The sequence below is a fragment of the Podarcis pityusensis genome, assembly GCF_964106645.2.
Source record: "Podarcis pityusensis genome assembly, chromosome: 16".
Lineage (NCBI taxonomy): Eukaryota > Metazoa > Chordata > Lepidosauria > Squamata > Lacertidae > Podarcis > Podarcis pityusensis.
In genome coordinates, this window is record NC_138041.1 from 38,595,161 (window position 1) to 38,614,443 (window position 19,283).

Sequence of the window (19,283 nt, forward strand, 5' to 3'; positions counted from 1 at the left end):
ATTTGTCTTCTTTTAAGGCATGTGATAAAAGCCTGGCTTGGATGCTCTCACTTTAGGGTTGAACCACATGAACCTCAAACAGGACTAGAGTCAGCACCCAGAATCCTCAAGGGCCCAGCATCCTAAGTCTTCCCCCGTGGCTCCTTTGATGGGCAACTACAAACCACCATTTTAAATTTCCTAGAGTGCCCTGCAGCACGCAGTGTGGTATTGCTTTGGATATTCTGGGAAATTTACCGTATTTTTTGCACCATAACACTCACTTTTTTCCTCCTAGAAAGTAAGGGGAAATGTCTGTGCGTGTTATGGAGGGAATGCCTACGGGTGGCATGCCTACGGATTTTCCTCCTCTAAAAACTGCGTGCGTGTTATGGTCGGGTGCGTGTTATAGAGCGAAAAATACGGTAAATTGGCAGTTGTCTGGTGCCAAATGACCCCATGGTTCCCACGGAAAGAGTGTTGCAGCCACTGTGCTAGGAGTTGTCATGCCAGGCACCACCCCCACCAGATTTTAACATGATCCAATCCTCAAAATCATCTGGGATTGTGTGTGCATATGATTATGCATCTGCCTTGAACCAATGCGCAACGATGGACAGACTATGCAAGTCACTTAAACAAAGTGCCTCTTTCAGCTTTCCTGCTGGCTCAGTCATTTCAAAGGCCTCACCTCAGGCAGGAAATTTGGGGTGAGGGGACAGCGGAGGGGTGGAATATCTTGGACAACTGCCCGGGTCATGCTGCTCTTTGGTCCTCACCACCATCAAGCTCAGTGGCAAGTATTAGGGCCTTCCAAAATGGCTGCCAGAAGGTCAGGTTTCCTAGAGCTGTTCCCTCTGGCAGGCACCATTTTGTTTTCTTTGGCTGTACAGGATTTGATGCACAGCAGCATCTTGGAAGTCCTTTTACTGACGGCAGGAGAAGTTGGACACAGGTGGGGATGTGAAGCTGCTGGTGCTGGTGTTGAATGAGCCTTTTCTCTCCAGGCAGCTCACAGAGCCAAAGGCTGGCCACGCTGGGCAGGATTCAGAATAATTTGGTGACTGACAACCCTGATCTGAAAGGGAGAGAAGAATGCCTTGAGGGGCAGGAAAAAGAAAAGAAGGAATAAATAATTTCAGGCAAAACCCTTCCGCAATCAAATAACACCAAGTGCCTGTCTGCTAATGCATTTACGGCATCTCTGCAAATGCTGACTGGCTGCTGTGTCTCTCTCTGGGGGGCTGTTGGTGCCGCTGCCTCTTGCCGTCATCAACCTCTGAAAAGAAAGCTGGTGGAGCTAGACAGCTGTGCCTCCCAGATGTCAGGCCAGTGGAGAGGAATACGTAGATGGCGTGCAGCAGTCTAATTACTAGATTTCTTGCTGATCTCCCTCCCCCCTGCCTTCCCCCCCATAAGGATCCAGAATAACTTCTGGCAGATGGGAACCTGGCAAACCGTTCCACCCCTGCTCCCCTGTTTCCTCTTTATTTCAGGCAGATTGTAGCATGCCTTGGAAGATTATTGAAGGGGCATGTTAGCAACTCCATGTTCTTTCTCTGAGTGGACAGGCTAATACATCTTGTTTTTTCCCTTTTTGTAACATGAACATAGGAAGAAGTCCGCTCGCCTTCATCAGTGGGCGGTGTTGCGGCCAGGCCTCTGATCACATAAGTGATACGGTGAGTGGCTGGTCGGATAGCTCAGCTGCTGGTTGATTGACCATAGCTGGCAGTCTTTCATGAGCATTTCCCTGGCGGTGGGCCCAACTGGCCAATGGGAACACTTGGTCCCACTCCCAGGCATAGATATATATGGCCTGCCCAACAGCCTTCCTTGCTTTTCTTCCCCGTATCTCCCACCCTCCCTCCCTCCCTTGATTTTATGCCTTTTACTTGCTTCAACCTTGCTATGGGCCAAGTTGGCCACCATTTTGGGGGCTTTTTCCGTTTGGCAAATTGGCACCAGCTATTTGGTTTTCTCCTACCTCGTAGCAGTTGTCACAACTTTGTAAGATGGTTAGGCATTGGGAAACATAGCTCTTGGCTTGGGGCCCATTTGATTCCCTCCCCCCTTTCTTTTTCCTTTTTCCTTTCTCCTCCTGTGATGAGGCTGCATTTTAATATTTTATTGTTTCAATATTTTAATGTTGTATTTTAATCTTGTTTTTAAGTTGTATTCATTCAACTTGTTTTTATTATTGCTTGTTAGCCGCCCTGAGCCCAGCCTTGGCTGGGGAGGGCGGGGTATAAATAAAAATTATTATTATTATTATTATTGGTCAGAGGGGAGGCTGTAGCCTCTGCCTGCCCCTCCTTGGAAAAGGGTATCCTGTTAAACGGATCCAGGAGGCGTGGCTTCTGTCCGATGCCCAGACAGGGGCTGGTGCCATACCACTCCTCCAACAGGGAACCCACGGAGGGGTACCCCTAATTGATGCTGGACATAGGGCATCCTCCCAAGACGTGTTTTACCCTTACATGCAACTCCCAGCAGATGGACTGGAGTGACATAGCAACACTCTATCCACACCAAAACATTTTCTACTGTAACCGATAAAAGTTGTGGCCATATTCAAGTCAAAGACCCAATATGCTGTTGCCCAGTGTGGTTATTCATTTTCCTAGGGAACTGTGGAGTCACGGGGTCTTGGCATCCAACCTGCAGCATCCTTTTCCCAAAGTGGCCAACCACATGTTCTTCAAAGGCAGAGCAGGAGCTGAGTGCCACAACCCCTTCCCACAGTTGTTCCACAGCGACTGGTATTCTGTATGCCTCTGATCCTGGAGGCGGAATACAGCCATTGCAACTTGTAGCTGCCTCTCCACCTCCTTGGTCTTCGGGGTCATGGAGTCCAAGGTCAGGTGCTTGATTTGCTAGATGATCTCAAAACGTTCCATGGCAGCCACTTTCTCATCGTGGTTCACCTCGATCAGCTCTGCCCAGTTCCCAGTATCCCTTGTTAATTAATGTTAATTAAAACCCTTTCAAAGCTGCCCAAAATAGTGGCCCTTGCTACATCTTGAGGTATAACTGCAGTTTAACCATGTGCTATTTTGTGTGACCCTTATAGTATGATGAGAGAGGGAAATCCACTTTCTCTGCATTATGCATAATTTTATACACCTGTGTCATGTCCCCCATTTTACCTGCCTTTTTTCCTAAACTAAAAAAGCCCCAAATGAGGCGTTTGCTGTGTGTTCCTCTTTAATGGAGAATTTGCTTCTCTGTCTCCAAAAACTGGACACGGAGCCCTATCTGGGGTAGCCCCCTCACTCCTCAGCAGGATCTTGCCCTCTGGTTGTAGTTGATGCATTCCAAACCCCATCGCTATGAACAAGTAAGCAACAATGTCCTCTTCAGGTCATGCTGAGATTCAGTGGGGGGCCAGGCAAAATTTCTCAACCCACACTTCCTATTTTGTTTAAATGGGCTTGTTTTATTGCACATTTTAATTATGGGTGTGTATATGTGAATGAGTTTTAACAAGTTTATTTTATTGTGTATTTTAATTCTGGTTATGTTTATATTTCAATGATTGCGCAATTGGTTTTTATACTTGTAAGCCTCCTTTGGCAGTAAACAGTAGTTTCATGTGTTTACAGTTAAACGCCAAAAGAGGCTGCAAAGAGGTAACTGGCAGGACCTGGGACAGCTTCCCAGAGACGCCCAGCTCAGTCCATAGATTCCCAAGAAGGACCTGCTGAGTATTCACCCCCAAGCAAGACTTGGGGGGTGGGGGTGGCACAGGTCCAGTGTGCCACATCCTGCTTCTCTTTCTTCTCTAGCCTGGTCATTGCTTGTGTGTGGAGGATGCTGTCTGAGTTCTGGTCCTGATACAGGCCTGGTGGGACATGCCTTTTTCTCTCTCTTCAGTGTGTTGGCTCCCATGGCGGACATAGGGAAAGGAATTGAACCATGTTCCTGTCGTTGGATGGGAATCGCATATGATGAGATACAGGGAGAGTTGGTAGGGAAAAGCAGGGAGGCGAGGGTATTTGTACTCCCAGTTTGTTTAATAAATTTCTACGTCTAGTTCATTCTCCCCCCCCCCCGCCTCCCCCAAAATACTTTGTTAGACCACCCTCACATTCTTGAGCAGGTGGGTTGAATATTCCTCCTTTTCCTTTTATTTTAAATAGAAAGGGGAAATGCATTGTAGTATATTTGTTTTGAGAACTCTATAAACTAGAGGGGTTACACAGGTTTTGCCAACCCAAAAATTGGCAGAGCCTATTTTAATCAAAACTTGTGCTCTTGTTTTGACATTCAATGTAGCATTATTAATGTGGGGCCTGACTTATTTTGCAAGGGTCTTGGGGGTTGGAAACTGGCACAGTGGTTTCCTAATCCCAAGAAGAGCTGTAATCAAACTATAGTCTCCTTTCCCTCAAGTACTGAACCCACCCCCCCCTTTTAGCATTAGCCAGCCAAAAATAACACACACACACACACACACACACACACACACACACCCCACAGCTGCCAATTTGTTCCTAAACTGGAGTTTGAGGGTTTGATGTCTTAAGAATTCATGCTGACTTGCTTGGGTTACTAATGCTAAGCGACTGGCCTGGATTTCAAGTTAATTACATTTGATATCATGCTATGATTTGCAAGGAGCACACATCACAAATCTGTCTCTGGTGGAGGCTGCCTAGTTCTGGGGGAACAATCCCAGGTCTTGCCAGGTCTCAATTTTAAACAAAAAATGGGCACCTACACCTTTGCAACTGTTGTGTGATTGCTGAAGAAAGTGACAGAACTACATTTCCCTCTCATAACATTTAGTAATACTAATATAAATTGTGTATCAGGCTGTCACCTGAATGAAAAAAAAATCAATTTAATTGATTGATTAAGCCTGCATACATTTACATATGATGAAAACAATAATTTTGAAGTGGGGGAGCATACTTTGAGTTTGGAGGTGCTGGGTTCATCCCTTAGGTGGGAATGACTCTTCTATATGAGTAGGGAAGGTGGAGAAATTTGATTCTCGGCATTCAAAGGCAACCCTACCTAATTTGCACTTTGCAAAACAATAAATGAACTGAAACACAGCCATCCTTTGAAATTCTCACCTCTCTGAATTTTGCAGTGCAGTTCTCCAGCCAAGTAAGGTTTACAAAAATGCACATACTATGGTAAAATCTGCATAAAAATGCATATAGTCATCATCAATCTTTATTACGGTCCAGAGACCCAACAAATCATTACAAATCAGTACACAATTCATACAGCCTACTTCCAGGTTAATCAAGCATTTTGATTAGAATATAGGGCTCATTTGTTCTTGCAACCACCGATAAAGTAGTAGTGAAAAAGCATACAAAAATGAAATGGCTTTGCAAAAATATGTATTTGGGACAAAATTGTGCTACCAAAATGTTTATATTTGGAAAAATTCACATTAAGTTGCTGATGAATTTTCATGAAGTATTTGTACTAATTTGCTTTTTGAAAGTGTGATGTCCAACTTAACCAGGATACCTTCAAATCTTTCCTTGAATTCTCTCTAGCCCAGGCTCAAAAGCAACAATCACCTCTGGGCAAGGAGGCAGGAAACCTTTTACAAAGTATGCCCCACCCACCCACCGCTGCCCATCCAATTGCTCCATTCACTTTTGTGTGGCTTATAGGCTCTGTTTTGGTGTCCTCAAATTGCCTCACTTTCCTGTGGTTCCCTAGTCCAGTAATAGGGTTGCTTTGCTTTGGGTGCAGTCATTTGCATCTACAGTTTCTATATTTGGATTCTTTTCTCTCTCTGATTCGTCACTGTGCATGTGCCTTTCCCCTCCAGACAGTTTGTTTATGCAAAAAGAAAAGAAAAAAGGAATATACACAGCCAGTACTTCACTAGTTCTACCTTTGTGTTTCCTCATCATGCAAAGCTGAACTATTTTTAAAATTGGGATGGGGAAGAAGGAGAGTCTTTTAGCGAATACAAGTCTAATGGAGAGGGGAATGCTCTGCTTGTGTGTAAAAACCAGTTTTGTCGAAGGTGTAGGCAGCTTAGTGATGCATCATGGACAGTCGCTGCTTTTTAACACAACTCAGCTTTTTTGTAGTCAATTATTAGTCATGTGGGTAAAATTAATCTGTTGGGTTGGCCTGCTTCATTCTGCTGCGACTCAGCCCTTCCCAGACTTTCAAGCTGAGCTCTCTCCCAGTCTCCAGCCTTCCTGTACTGGGGAAGTAGACCCTTCCGTGGCCATTTGCTTCTTCCAGCGACATTGCTCAGCACCAGTGTTTGGGGGGCTCTTTGGTGGCTCACTTTGAAAAAGCAGCTGCATTTTTTAAAACACTTGTGAATAATCCAACTATTAGGGCAAATGGTAAAGTCAAGGCAGCTACCTAAATGTGCTTTGAAAAAACTGCTTGCTGCTTGCTTCTGTGTAAAGTGAATTTCCAGCATTCAAAGAGCTTTCTGCAAATTTATATTCCACTGGGAAGACAGATGATATTTTTGAAGAGACTTGAGAATGGTTTGGGAGTAAGAGAGATGTCGCTTCCCACTTCTGTACATATTCATCACCTTTGGTCAAACAAATTTTGCAGGTTTTTTCAAAGAAAGTATAAACCTACAGTGCCTGCTTGTGCAATGTGTCAGTAGGATGAATATACACACTATGGGCAGAGATTCGTTTCAGCTCTCTAAAACACCTCCAGCCTATATAAATCATAGACTGCATCTGCACTATACATTTATAGCACTCTCCCAAAGCATCCTGGGCAGTGTAGTTTGTTAAGGTTGCTGAGAGTTGCTAGGAGACCCCCTATTCTGCTCACTGAGCTATAGTTCCCAGAATTCGCTGGGAAGAGGGATTGACTGTTAAACTATTCTGACTGTTAGTGGTATAATAGTGCTTTCAATATGAGGTGCAAATGCGGCCATAGTGTCTTGTCCAGCCATTGCATACCTGGTGATGTTCTGAACTATAATTTCCATCAGTCCCAGCCAGTAAGGAAAACTAAAAAACGGCAGTCTGTGTCTCCTTTGTCATTTTTAACCATCACCACACATGCATACCTAGGTCCCATCATCCTTAGTGGGGTGAGGTGGGGTGTTGCCCCCCCTTTCTTGGATCAGTTTTTACTAGTCAGAATATTCCGACTGCAGGACATGATTCATGTAAATCAAAGCTGACATGTCTTCCTTTAGGAATAAGCAAACGTGCTTCTAAACACAATACTTTCTCTTGTGTTTAGTTAAAGGCCGACTTTCTGCCTGCTTTTCAGTCTATGCTGTTGTTGATAGTCTGTCTGGAAAGTCAGATGAGAAAATACTTTTTGTTGAGACAACGCTGTTTTGCATCACCAGCCGTGGCTAGGCAGGGGGACGAACCAGGCTGCAGTTGTGTGCTCAAGTCATTGCCACAGCTCTGTCAACAGTACCCTGCTAGGCATAGAGATCGTTTCGACATAAATGAACGAAAGTCCCTCACAGCCAGCCAGCCAGCCGTTTTTGATTAAACCCCTCCCCTGCGCTCATCATTAATGGGGAACGAAACTAGTTGAGACCTTGTCAAACCTCTGAGGATGGTTTTGGATGTACCACCTTTCTTCATCCAGGCACGTTTTAAAGGATTTTTGGTTTGGCAGAGCGCCTGCAGAATTTCTATTACCTGCTAAGTCCGCTTGGTTTGTTATCCAGTGATTAATGGAGAGAGGCCTTTGAAAGAGGAGGTTTTCCCAAGGCTGCGTCCAGATCAATGTTCTCATTGCATGTGGTTTTATTTATTTCTTTTTCATCTCTGTACTAATTTATAAGCCTATCCTTGTTCATCCTTCCTTCCGCAAATAATCAAGCCACTACCCCCCAAACTATATTTAAAAATACAGGCATAATTAAATGACAAATGACAAACAGCAGATAAAAACTCATTAAAAAGCACAGTTCACTAAAATTAACCAAATGCAGTTTGAAATAAAGAAGTCTTTAAAGTCTTCCTAAAAGCCTGCAAAGAGGAAGCCATGAAGCCATATGTACTTGTCTTGGGAGGTTATTCCAGAGATGTGGAGCCACCACAGTAAAGGCCCTGTGCCTTGTTCTCTCTCATCTGGCGGCTCTCAATGATGGACCAAGAGCAGGATCACAGATGCTGAACTTTAAGCTTGAGCAGGCTTGTATGGATGGAGGCAGATAATCTGGTCCCAAATGGTTTAGAGGTTTAAAGGCTAATATGAGCATCTTCAGTGAATGAAAGAAAGAAGGATGAGCTCACCCTAATGGGGAGACGAGGGTGCACTGTGTATCTGTACTGATTCTTCATTACCTCTTCCTTGTTTCAGCTGAGCTTAGATGCACCAATTTCAGGCAGAACTAGATGTTCCTAGAAAGATAGAGCTGCTCCTGCTCTGTGTCTCTAGTCACGTCCAGTCTGGCCCTGGAGCCATGCTGGTTCCTTAGCCATTTGCATGTCTGATAGGGCAACAGTGAAACTGTCTGAGACTTAAATAAAAAATACAGGTTTCTGTGTGGGAGGGAAGCGCTGTTTCTTAATTTCGAGCAAGGCAGAAGACAAGCAGACACACCCTTGCAGATGCATGCTTTGACTTCTCTGCATCTATGTTTTCAGATGAATGTGCCTTGTTTTGTACAGCAACCAGAAGCAGAGCGCCATGTTGTCTCAGTCCTCACAGGGCCTCTTGCCTTGCTTCACAGCCGGAACATATTCTGGAAGCCTATAAATTATTTAGAAGCTATTAGAGTCTGGATTTCATGTCAATGCTGGTGTAGATAGTGATTTGCAGCAGTAGTGACACCAAATCATGGTTTACAAAACAAAGAAAGCGGGGGGGGGGGGAGAGAAAGAGAGAGAAGTTGAACACACCGTTGAAAAGGAAATGAGGAATCTGCAGGATCTGAAACCATATTGGAAACTGATTTGGAAGTCTGGTCTCAGTTGCTACGAGATGCTTCTTCTCGTTTTCACTTGATCATTTTTGAATGCTTTTATTCTCAATAGTTATTCTTGAGACAAACTGGGAGAAGTGTTGTGTAGTGAATGGATGTGGTGTTGCTAATCTGTTAATGTCAGGCATGAAGACACAGATATTAAACATTTAGACCACTGCAGCGAAATTGGGCCCTTGCATTGAAACACCAATTAAATTATGTGAGCATTCATTACCCTCAGTGATTTAATAATTGGAGCGTTCTCTTCCCCACATTTATTTTGCCTAGCTGAGAAATCAGTCTTGAAGGGTGCTGGGCAAAGCAAATTAAACAAACAAACAAAGAAACATACACCACCCTCTAAATCAGGGTTAGCTAACTCAGTGTCATCCAGATGTTTTGCAAATCCCAGCACCCCTGACCATTAGCCATGCTGGCTGGAGGGCACCACGTTGACTACTCCTGCTATAAACCTCCAGAAGCATATTTCTGAAGATTCTTATTGACAGAAAGCTTTACCCAGTGAAGATTCAAAAGTTATTACAGGCTTGTACAGTGGTACCTCAGGTTACATACGTTTCAGGTTACATACGCTTCAGGTTACACACTCCGCTAACCCAGAAATAGTACCTCGGGTTAAGAACTTTGCTTCAGGATGAGAACAGAAATCGTGCGGCAGCAGGAGGCCCCATTAGCTAAAGTGGTGCTTCAGGTTAAGAACAGTTTCAGGTTAAGTACGGACCTCCGGAACGAATTAAGTACTTAACCTGAGGTACCACTGTAAACAGACACTTTCCTGGGAGATTAAGAACTTCCTCAAGGTGACCACATAGGGATGAGAATTGATACCTGTAAAACTCTGGTCTTTTACTGAAAACTTTGATCAGCCTCGGAATCTACAGAATTCTCTTATCTGTGTTACGTGCACATCCATTTTTCTTCTTAGTGCTTTTTCAGAGCAACCTCAGACAAAGGGAAATAATAGGTATAATAAGTAGTTACTTTGCACCTGTTGACAATTAAAAGGCTATTATTGGCTGCATAATGCTTTTCTGTCTTGCATCTCCAAGATAAAAGACAGCCAAAATATCCTTTCCCTATTATATATAGAGACAGAAGGGAAAACATATGTTATGGTATGTTCTTTCTTTTTTTAGTTGTCCGAACCAAGACCTGCGGTTAAGCTTTCTCCCCAGTATCCATGAGCTATAGCCAAGGTTTGCTCATGGTAGGCTATGGTTCCTAGGTTGCGAAAAGGTTTTTTTTTCCCCCCCACAGAAAAATCATTACATTATGAAGGTTTCCTTAACCAAGCCATATACAGCACAAGTTTCTCTATGTGGTGTTTTTGGGACATCAGAATAAAAAGAGAATGATATTAGTGAAGAAGAAGAGCAGAGAGCCACAAACATCTTTCTTCTTTTCAAAGACTGGGAAGTGTCAAGTGATAGCTTGACAGTCCTTTTCAAATGCCCACAATGGACACAGAACAGGGTGGACCATCGAGGGTGTTCAGCACTTTGGTGGTGTTCAGAAAACTGTAAGTATACAGTTTTCACAAATATGTGGATTTCTTTGCAGACTTTACCCCCAGTATATGCATTTCTGTAGTTATTTGCTTGGCTGGCGAACTGCATTGCAAAATTCAGAGGAGGACGAATTTCAAAGGATGAGTGTGTTTTGGTTTGCATATTGTTTTGGAAAGTGCTGCCTCCCCAAGGATACCTTTGGCAGGTGTGTGGATGGTGGTGATAGGGGAGAAACAATGGACGTAATAATGGGGTTGGTGGGGGAAACCCCTAGACAGAACGTTTCCTGTTATTTCAGGAACAATTGATCTTGTTTAAAAGTCTACCAAAGGCCAACACCGAAGCCTCAGTTATAAATTGGCATTTCTGAGAAATTCATATATCTTTCCAGTTCTCCACAGCTGGCCCTTGAAAAATCTAATCTTCCAAGGATCAATTATTGTATAACAGTAATTTTGGCAATTATTTGATTGTCAGGCTCGCCATCTCATAGCTGCCAACACACCCTCTTCAAATATGTCCTTTTGAGTTTTTGCAGTGTCTATTTCCAGCAGATTCCTTCCCTGCTGCTTTGTTGTGGACTATTTTCAGCTCTCCCTACCTTCCTTCTTTTTCAATGTTGTTCACGTATATATTTAACCAGGTATTTTTAGCTTCATGTTTCAGAAGGGCGTGGGTCAGGAGTACGATAGAGAAAGAGAATGATGGAGAGAAAAGAGAAGAGGAAGGCGGAAACAGGGAAGTTTGAAGGGAAAGAATTAGGGCATGTGAACAGATTCTGAGACCCTCCAGACTGTGTGTTTTTTAAAAAAACATGGTGTATTCTGCAACATGTTCCTGACCCCTAACAGTGTGTTAGTATTGGATTTATAATGGACCACACATCATTCTGCTTTATTAGTTGTTCTGAGATGCTTCCCCAGTGTTCCTGCATTACAAAAGCAGGACAAAAAAGCACCAACAACCCCAGCACATTTGCCATATGAAAAGTTACACAATTTCAGCAGGAAGCTGCGGAATGTGTGATTTTTCTAAACATTACTTGACTGGAGAACGCAGAGAAGTGAACAGTTTGAAGGATGGCTGCATTTCGGTTTGCATACTGTTTCCAAAAGTACAGATTGGGTGCGTTTGTCATTAAACGTCAACTGACTATGTCACAGGCAGCAAAAAGGTTTGGATTGGCTATGCTACTAGTGCATCCCATTCCCGTTGTAGGAAAATGTGTGGACTTCTTTAAAGCAGCTATTCTGTGTGGAGATTAAATCTTATTTGATTTTCCTCACTGCTCACCAACCCGATTCGTGACTGGGTCGCTTATATAAAGCAGGCTTGGAACACCCATCACTCGGTTTTTGTTTCATTTCTTTTCTCAGGCATGGAATAACTCTCTATGTTAATTTTCTAGTGGCTATTTAGCTGCAGCGTTTGCTGCCATTAAAGTTTTAAAATGCCAGTGTGGAGCTGGGAACATTACAAGGGGAGTGTGTGCGGCTGCCACATTTAATATGGCAGAAAAGGCCAAAATTCAATATTCTTTTTCCATTAATGTTGGTGGAAGAAATAAGAGCTCCTGTTTGTGGGTTTCAATTAAAAACTGGTTTTTAGGAATGTATTTCTTTTTCTCTTCTGCTGCAAGTAGGTATTTGACTGCCCTGTGACCTGTAGCGAGATTTAATAGCTACAGCATGGCTGTATGGCATATGGCCCGTGACCATCCTTCTGCTGTAATTGATGTCGGCCTCCTAATGAGCTCTTAAATTCAGCAGGTGACGTCAGACTTCATCTAACAGCACAAAAAAGATTAAGACCCATAAATGCATTTGCTTCTTTTAGTGTGCTCTTGAAGCAGTGATTCTTGTGTCTAACCAACTGCACTTTGTAGGTTTCAGTCTCTTCGTGTAGTTTTTTTCAGTGTTTTCTTCTGTTATTAGACCTCCCTGCAATTTCCTAATTCTGTGTGCAGGGGTTACTAATTGGAGGGAGAAAATGTTCCTGGATGGTGACGTTGGATTTACACAGATTGCTGTGAAACAGTGCAAAGCATCGGGGCCAGGTCAAATGGTGCTGTTCCCTTCTGTACCTTAATGGCCCAGAGTTTTTCCTCAGCTGGACACGTGCTCACCTTGCCTCGCCCTTTGCTGGCTTTCGCTAAAATTCTTTGCAACTCGGATAAACATCTTCACATTTTCGATAGCAGATTCAGAGATCAGGGGCCACATACCAGTACTGCATCTGTAACGCATTTCATCACTTCTTTTGAGTCAAACAAGGCAAGGGTTTTTGTTTTTGTTTTTAATACAGAGTGAGTTTGCAGTAAGGCAACACAATGCAAATGTAACAGCTCCAGCCTCCAACTGTTTTTCAAGCACCAGCCCCTCAGGCTGTTCCATTCTAATTTCATAGCAGGGTTGACAATGAAACACACCATTCTACAGTGCAGTGCAGTGTGTATACTCTCTCTCTCTCTCTCTCTCTCTCTCTATCTATCTATCTATCTCGTGTGTGTGTGTGTGTGTGTGTGTGTGTGCGCGCGCATGCATTTCTGTACACATGATTTGACTGGAGAACTGCATGGCAGAGTCTGAAGGATTTTGAAAGACAATCGCCCTTTGCTTCATGTACTTGTTTTGTAAAGTGCAAATTTAGGAAGTTTGCCTTTAAATGTGAATTGAATTTATCCCCCATCGCCAACACAGAAACGCCTCTCACCATCTGCAGAGCCTTATGTTAGGACCAACAATGCCACCAAGGGCACTCAAAAAGATTATATCAAGGCAGCACTAAAAATTCAGGTTGATATATCACCCAGCCCTAAACATTCACCATCTTCCAATCTTTGAAAAGCAGACAGCTGTTTGTGGCTCTCTGTTCTTCTTCTTCTTGATGAACTCTTGATTATCCAAACTACTCTGATGTCCCAACAGCAATATATACAGGCAACAACACATTAATGCGTGTTCAAATCACATGTGACTGCGCGCGCACACACACACATCACTGTGAACCTGGAAGTGGCACTTAAAGGGGCAAAAACAGCCCCCAAAAGAGCACGGAAACAGCAAAAATGGTGTGAAAACAGCGCCTAGCAATCCCACAAGTCATTGCAAGTGCAATGCCAGGAGCCTTTGAGGCCTGTTGAAAGTTGGAGTTTGAGCAAGGAAGTTTGGAGGGAGTCTGGTAAGTGCTGCTGGTTTTTAAAAGGGGTTTTCAAGCATTTGCAGGCTTTCTGCAGGCTTTTTCAACGGTGTTTGCAATATATGCAATTTCACTTAAATGTGTGGTGCCTGGGAACGTAACCCCTGCCTAAATGGGGAGTTGTTTGTTTTGCCTTGTTTAGGAAACCTTCATAATGCATTGTTTTTTCTCTATTAATTATTACACCATCTCTTCCAATAGTGCTGATAGTTGCGCTCCTTGTGTGCATGTAAGGGAAGGAGAAAGACTGTAAAATGCTTCATCCTCTCTTCCTGTACTTTCTCTTCTCCTGTACTAGAATCTGTTTGCTAAGTTTGAAAAAGTGGTTATAATCCTTGTGATTCATCAACTTGCTCCTTTGAAATTTGACTCTTCTATCTGTTACAATCAATGAGCTTTCATAATAAAAATATTCAATATTAATTTGATTATTCAAAGGACTCCACATACATTAAGTCAGCAATCCTTAGAACAATATTTGAAGGGAGGCATTGTTCTGTGTTGCAGAGTGGGGACTGAAGTTGGGAGAGACTGGCTTGTCTAACTTTACAGTGCAGCCCTGTGAGAAGGAGAGCCATAGCTTAGAGATATTGAGCACATGGTTGCATTCAAAAGATACCAAGTTCATTCCCCAGGTAGGAGGAGCAAAGCTGCTACTAGTAATGATGCTGAGCTAGCTGGACCAAGGGCCTGATTCTATCTACTGTATGAATTTGTGGCAGAGGTGAGAAATGAACCAGGGACTTGTTGACTCATAGCATTCAGATGTGGAAGCTCTGTGCCCAGTTAGAACATAATGAGAAACAATGATTTAATGTTATGTGCACAGACCTCAGGCTTGTGCTGTCTCCCAGCTTTTCCTCTGATGCCACCATGAGGAACAGATCAAGCCTGTTTCACCATAGTTTATGAAGCTGGCTTGTTTCAATGCATAATAGCTAAGATTCACCAGAGCTTAGGGCTGCGACACAATGTTTAACTTTAGTTGACAGAAATGGGAAGTTAAATCTTCTATTCAATTTAACCGTAGTTAAAACTAACCACAGTTTATCCAGGTTCAGGCGCAATGCTTAACTGCTATAATTCTAAACTAGAAAAAACTGGTTCTTGGCCACACCAGAGGAGGAGAGGGGAGAAGAGGGTGTTGACACGTAAAGCTTGCTGCAGCTCATTACTGGAACAATAAACCATCAAATGGTTTATTGCCTGAATAAAGCTATTGTCATGAGTGGTAAAATATATGAATAAAGTGTTAAAATAGAACTAGGGATTGGGGATAAATTAATTCAGTTAATATTTTAATGCAAACCTGTGTAATTCACTCTGCCCAAATCAACAAGTGAACCATAGCACAGCAATCCTTTTGAGATTTGCACATCTCCAAATTTTGTACTGCGACTGTGTGCTTAAAAAATGCATATATTAGTGAAAATGTACAAAACTACATTATGTCAAGGAAAGTTGCTTGCTAAAATATGTATTAGGCAACATTGCATATATTAAGGTAGATGTAAATGAAAATGCAAACATATATTTGTGCCAACATTAAGGGGGAAATAGCAAATTGATGCAGAAATAGGGTAAATTGAACTTAAGGCTGGGAAAAAAGAAGAGAAGCCAAAATGGACAGAAACAAAAAATGACAAATCCAGCTATTTGTATGGACATCATAGCATTATATACATACATGTATTGAATATACAAGGCCGGTCTGTACATCTTGTGTGATAAAATGCAGTTCACCTCTTGTGCAGAGCAGCTCAGCAAAAGGGTTGGTGAATGTTATGATTTTGCTGTCTGCTTGAGATTGCAGAATCAGGGAGGTTGTCAAAATCTTGGCAGATTGCAGCTGGTCACTGATGGGCTGCATTTGACTTGGTAGATAACAACTTGTGCAGGCCTGCCTTGAATCAAGCTTAATCCCTGGCCAGTGAAGTGTCTCTGTCTACAAGGGTGACTTTCATACCTGGTATGGTCTTTTGTGTCAGACTTGGGAATGTTGGTGCCCGATTGTGCTGATTCACGTAAACACTGGACATAGCCAAGAACTATAAATTACTAATTTGGCAGTAATGGAAGTATTTGGAAGTCCTAGTTGTCCTATTGGCAGCTTTCCTATTAATGTATATTACTTAGGGTTTATTGCTGAGTACTGTTGTTTCCAGATTTTATTTTGCCTTAATCATTTGTGTGATGCTATTTTGAGAGAAATCGATGATTTCATGAGTTATGAACACTAATATAGCTAACAGACTTAGGGCCCTCTGATGCTGCTGAGGTATTGTTTTTCCACAGGTCATCTGCGCTGATAATTTAAAGGGTTATTTCACTTAATGTAGCATTATGTCCCCCTTAAAAATGCCTTCCCTCATAACACACTACTTCATTTACTCAGAGCAAAGGAAATTTACTTACAAGACCCTACGTCTCTATGACAGTCCCTTTAATGAGTAGCTTCCCTCTGCCCATTACTTTTAGAGGGGATTATTCCTCTTTAGTTAGTGGCTTCCTGTTTACGTTTGTGATTGTGGCATTCATGAATTGGCCTTTAATTTGTCAGTTCCTGCTCCCTGTGAGAGTTGTTGGTGGCAGGGATTTTAGTCTTAGTTTCTTGCAGCCAGGGCAATTTCTCATTAATTTTATCTTTTAAGATAGTAATTGCAAAATGAAGACGGACGCTCCTGAATTTCTGTGGGGAATATAGTATTATATTAAGTGTGATATGCAACCACTGCCTTAATTCTGTTACCAGCTGATTGTGGAAAAGCAACTCCTGAGCTTGGGTAAGCTGTGGTGAGGAAGCAGCTGCAAACAACTCATTCCAGGGCAGGCTTCCTCAACCTCGGCCCTCCAGATGTTTTGAGACTATAACTCCTCTATCATCCCTGACCACTGGTCCTAGCAGCTAGAGATGATGGGAATCGTAGTCCAGCAACACCTGGGGACCCAAGTTTGAGAAACATTGATAAAGCCTTATGATCAGTATGAGGAGAAGTTAATTGAATTGAATTGCTGTAGATTGCTGCAATCTGCTGCCTGTTTTGGTGCAAATTTCTTTTCAATTTTTTTAGCACCCTCTCTGCCAAAGCTAATACAGAATCCCACTTCTCTTGCTTTCACAAGTTGTGCTCATTGCAGGGTTTTCCCCCTCTAAGTCAAAAGCTTAGCCTTTTTTTGCTATTGAAAATGGGTAGAATAAAAGCTGTTGGACTAGTTCATGAGTAATGGCAAGCCATGGTTTGACTGACCTTGAGCTTGTGTGTTCCCCTCTTCCCCTTGTGTGTTTCGATTCTCTCTCTGATCTCCAAACCACGGTTTGCTGTTATATTCCAACTCACCAAACTATGGTAGCCCTCCAAAGCAGAATTGGAAGTTGTGGTTTGGAGGATGAGTGCAAACTGTAGTTTGCTGATTGAGATGGGATTGCAAGCTGTGGTTTGTCCAAACCTAGGAGTCAGAAAGGGAATTGGGGCAGAGATAGAGAAGATGTGTGAATTTAAGACCCAACAGCCAAATAAGGCCATGGTCAGGCTGAAAACAAACCATGTTTTGCCTGCATTGGAGTTTTGAAAGTGATGTGATGGAGGTGAGTACATGTGGTTCTTTTGCCTTGGTCTTGTCTGTAGTTGCACAGGAGATTGAGCTTTTTAAAACACTACAAAAAAACCTAGCCCAACCTGATGTGGTGGTGGGCAGAAGGTAGATCTTGATGATTTGCAGTTCATCAGCAAGGGTTTCTGAATCCCAATTTTTTAACGGCAACATATTTCCCCGCTAAATTAGGATGTTGGAATCCCTGGCCTACTGCAACTCAGTTGTAGATTTGTGCTTTTTTGTACATCCGGTTAACTCAGGAGGGCAATAGACTCTGCCTCCTGGGCCTTTGTTGCACTTCCCCTTGGCTGGTGGGTCTCAGGATCACAATGAGAAAAGAAAGTACCTGGTAGATTTCACAAGCCTGACATTCTGCGATTGTCTGTGATTGTGAGTTGAGCAGCACACCCTATCAACGTGCACCTTAAACATTCTGGAAAAAACCCTTCTAATATTAGCCTGACCTTTGAATTACACAGGTGAGAGAATTATATAGAGAGCTTTTATTTTCCCCCTTCAGCGCTTCCCACTCTCAGCTTGGCCTTTTGGTCTTACATTTAAGACTTTGTTAGTACCTTTTATGATTGTTAACTTCTTATTCTCTAATTATAGGATTTCATTCCAAGCTTCCTGCAAGCTTTCTTTTACAGCCCCTAAAGGGGCTCCGTTTATACAGACCCTAAATGGTAGGGGGTTTAATGCCTGTTTTCATTCTGAAGCACAATTTAGCACTTTGGTTCACCATGTCTGTCTGAGAAATTACCTGTGTCACTTCGTTATAAGTGTAATATTTTTCCTGCCCCAGTCCCATGGTTCCTGTGGTTTTTATTGCTTTTAAGTTGATGGCCTATTGTTCTTTCCTCCACTTTTTTTTAATGCCCTTTAAAAGTCCAAATGCACCCCTGCCCCCAAAAGAAAACATTTGAATTGCTTCCAGAGTAGGATGAGACCACTTTAATTAAATCTTCAGAAATAAACATATTTCCTAAGGGCTGTAAACTATTTCCCCCCCTGTTTGGGCTTGTGGGCCCACGATGTGTGAGGAATTTGATTCATGCCCATTTTGCATACAAATATTATTGGTATGTTTGAGAATATTAATTAAGAGCATCTTAATGAGATTATCCTTACCCTGTTCTGGAATGTTCTCTTGGTGGATTAGCCTGTCAAATAAATTATGTGGGTCAGTGTGGAAGGTTATAAGCATATTCTGACATGTATTTTTCCTGTTATTTTTAGGATTTTTATTGCTTAATTGTATGCATATTTTTTGTGATGATTGTAGTTTTTTTATTGTTTCGATATGGTCTGTGGACTAATTCCTGGAGGTTTAGTCTGTCAGAGAAATTCTGTGGGTCAGTTTGTCAGGGGAAGGAAGTGGGGGATGAGTTGCTTTGAGAGAACTGCTTTCCTCGCGGGTCAGTCACACCAGGGAAATTTCCTCTGGGATTTCTGATGGTAGTAGGTATAACAGCAATTTAAAAGCAGTAAAAAGGCACGAAACAAGGTCTTGAAAACAAGAGGGGAAGAGTTGTTTATCATGCAGTGCTAGACAGCTAATTTATTTAGAGCTTCTGAGGGAGACAAGATAGGCTTGTTTTATTACCACTTTAATGAAAAAGACTTGGAGCCAGTGTTACGGTTGCCAGGGGGATGCCACTAAAAATGGCGTCCCCCTGGTGAGCAAACTCTGTCCAGCGGTGACATTGGTCAAGTCCTCCCCACACACTCCTCTTCAGTTTTGATACCCCACAGTCGAGACAGCACACCGGATTATTTGCAACTATTACCACAGAGTTGGTTTGGGCGGCATCCATGGAGCAACGATAATACATACTCCAGCCCTTGGAGTGTTTATAATACTGGAAGAAGATCCTGTCATGTTTTATTCTGTTGTTGGCGTTTACTGTGTTTTAGCTGACTTTCATTTTTTTTCTGCGAGTCAGTTTGAGAACTTTTCTGGGGACAAAAAACATGCCCTGTAAACAAACAAACAAGCAAGCAAAAATGTAAAACCTTAGCCCTCAGCTCTTCAAATATGAAAAACTGAGGTGGGAAAAAAGTTTTGCTTTGCTTTACGC

General features: G+C 42.6%; 1 protein-coding gene and 1 long non-coding RNA gene across 10 annotated transcripts in view; one reads left to right on the forward strand and one right to left on the reverse strand.

Annotated features, from left to right (window-relative positions):
- The window catches only part of PITPNM2 (phosphatidylinositol transfer protein membrane associated 2), a 212,604-nt gene that overhangs the window by 81,808 nt on the left and 111,513 nt on the right, over window positions 1-19,283 (forward strand). The window lies entirely within an intron of this gene.
- Window positions 5,600-15,563, reverse strand: LOC308465450. The gene is made up of 4 exons (XR_013980451.1): window positions 15,296-15,563; window positions 12,536-12,645; window positions 9,731-9,844; window positions 5,600-8,667 (listed from the first exon to the last, which is right to left on the reverse strand). It is a non-coding gene; the product is annotated as an uncharacterized lncRNA (long non-coding RNA).